Source organism: Prunus avium, chromosome 7 (assembly GCF_965620075.1).
Source record: "Prunus avium chromosome 7, drPruAviu1.hap1.1, whole genome shotgun sequence".
NCBI lineage: Eukaryota > Viridiplantae > Streptophyta > Magnoliopsida > Rosales > Rosaceae > Prunus > Prunus avium.
In genome coordinates, this window is record NC_142290.1 from 14,249,852 (window position 1) to 14,252,255 (window position 2,404).

Below are 2,404 nucleotides of genomic sequence, written 5' to 3' on the forward strand. Positions count from 1 at the left end.
GATGTCTGCTATGGTCCACCCAATGGCTGTTTTATGCTCTTTTAGAACTTTAATTAAGCTCTCTTCTTCATGTGAGGAGAGACCTGCAGCAATTATAACAGGGAGAGTTTCGTTAGCACCCAAATATGTATATTTAAGATTATTGGGAAGAGGTTTAAGTTCTAGCTTTGGTGGGATGACAATGGATGGCTCCAATTTCGTGGATGATGGTCCAAGAGGCTCGATTGGTGGCCTAAAGGATGGTGGGTATGGCGGAAACACTTCTAAGGCAGCCACCACTTCTTGGAACTCCGGTTCACAAAGATCTTCCTCTTCTTGTGTTAAGACAGCTTCTAGAGCATCATTAGACTTTCTCTGCAAAATTATGGAAGAAACCTCATGATCCACAACATCAATTGAAAAGCAAGAATCAAGAGAGATAGAAGGTTGAGATAGAGCATTAAGCATTTTAAATTCAACAGTTTCACCCAAAACAGTCATGGAGAGGGTGCTATCTTTCACTTTGATGATTGTGTCTGCAGTGGCCATGAATGGCCTGCCTAGGAGAATGGGATCAACACGATCTCCATTTGGATTGTCTTCCATGTCCATCACTACAAAATCAGCAGGGAGAACTAGTGTATTAACTTGAACTAGAATATCTTCTACAATACCTTTTGGATATTTTATAGAATGATCAGCTAGTTCAAGTCGCATTGAAGTGTTCTTCATCCCTTCTAAGCCAAGCTCTTGATAAACTGAATATGGCAAAACATTGATGCTTGCTCCCAAGTCCAACATGGCTCTTCCAACCTTCTTGCCTCCAATGTTAATGGGAATGTCAAAGCTGCCAGGATCATCTAGTTTTGGTGGAAGCTTCCTTTGCAACACAGCACTTACATTCTGGTCGAGCTTTACTCCTTCATTTGGAGCGAAATTGAGCTTGTGAGTTTTCAAGTCCTTGATGAATTTTCCATATGCAGGAATCTGTTCAATAAGATCAAGCAAAGGCAAATTGATATTAACTTTACTCAAAATATCATAAATCTCTTTAAAAGCCTTATCTTGCTTTGCTTTCTTAAGACGGCCTGGAAATGGAATCTGTGGAACATATGGAGCGGGTGGCACGTATCTATCTTCTTGAAGATGTGGTGGCACAAATTTGTCATCCCTTTTATGCAATTGGAATTGATCGGATTTCTGAGAATCTGATTTGGCCTTAGGAGCAGATTGAGAAGTTTTGAGTTGTTCTCCTTCCGTGGCCATGGTCTCCTCGTCTTTATCTTCTACAATCACAACATCATTTGAAAGATTAGAATTATCTTTATTATCAATGATCTTACCTGATCTGAGCACATGAATGGCCTTGGCTTCTGGGTTCTTTGGATTGATCTCAGTTTGGCTTGGCCATTTCCCAGGCACTCTTTGAGTTATTTCAGCAGCTATTTGGCCTAATTGGACTTCCAATTTGGAGATGGCAGCTTGTGTAGTTTGCTGAAAATTGGATTGGTTGATTGCCATCTGCTTCACTATATCTTCCAATGATGATGATGATTGTTGTGGCCTTTGGAATGAAGGGGGATTTGCTTGATTCTGGGTATTTCTCCATGAAAAGTTTGGATGATTCCTCCAACCTGGATTATAACTTTGAGAGTATGGATCATTTCTTGGACCTTGGTTGTAGGAATTTACCAACTTAGCTTGTTCTTGCACAAATTCTGGATATCCAGCCCCAAGTGGACAAGCTGTGGTAGCATGGTCATGAGATTCACAAATGCTACACACTTCCTTCGGAGGGCTTCTTGAGTTTAATGCAAGAAGAGCATCTAGCTTTTGTTCCAGTTTTGAAATCTGCATACTAGAAGCATCATTAGAACCACTAATAACACGTTTACCTCTTGTATCCGTATGTTGGGTCTCCATTGCTATCTCCTCAAAGAGTTCGTACGTTTCTTCTGGAGTTTTGGTTTTAAAAGAACCACCTGCAAAATTGGTGACTATATTATGACTAGAAGGGGTTAGTCCTTTATAAAACATACGCATTTGAAGCTTCAATGGAATCCCATGATGAGGACATTGGTTGAGCAACCCATTGAATTTCTCCCATGCTTCACAAAACGATTCATCATCTTGCTGTGCAAATAACAAGATCTTGTCCCTAAGCATGTCGGTCTTTTGCGTGGAGAAGTATTTTTCCAGGAACTTCTTTTGAATGGCAGACCATGTAGTGAGTGAACCAGGCTTCAAAGAATTCAACCAATACTTCGCCTTATCCTTTAAAGTGTATGGAAACACTCTCATTCGAAGTTGATCTTCTGTCACACCTGTCAAGGGAAAAGAACTCACAACATTAAAAATATCCTTTATATGAGTCAATGGATCTTCATTAGGTAAACCATAAAAGGAAGGCAGCATATTAAGATGA

The 2,404-nt window shown here is 40.1% G+C and overlaps 1 non-coding gene across 1 annotated transcript; it reads left to right on the plus strand.

Annotated features, from left to right (window-relative positions):
• The first annotated feature begins 2,038 nt into the window (after window positions 1-2,038).
• On the plus strand, window positions 2,039-2,145 carry LOC148293022 (small nucleolar RNA R71). The gene has a single exon (XR_015825887.1). It is a non-coding gene; the product is annotated as a small nucleolar RNA R71 (small nucleolar RNA).
• The last annotated feature ends 259 nt before the right edge of the window (window positions 2,146-2,404 follow it).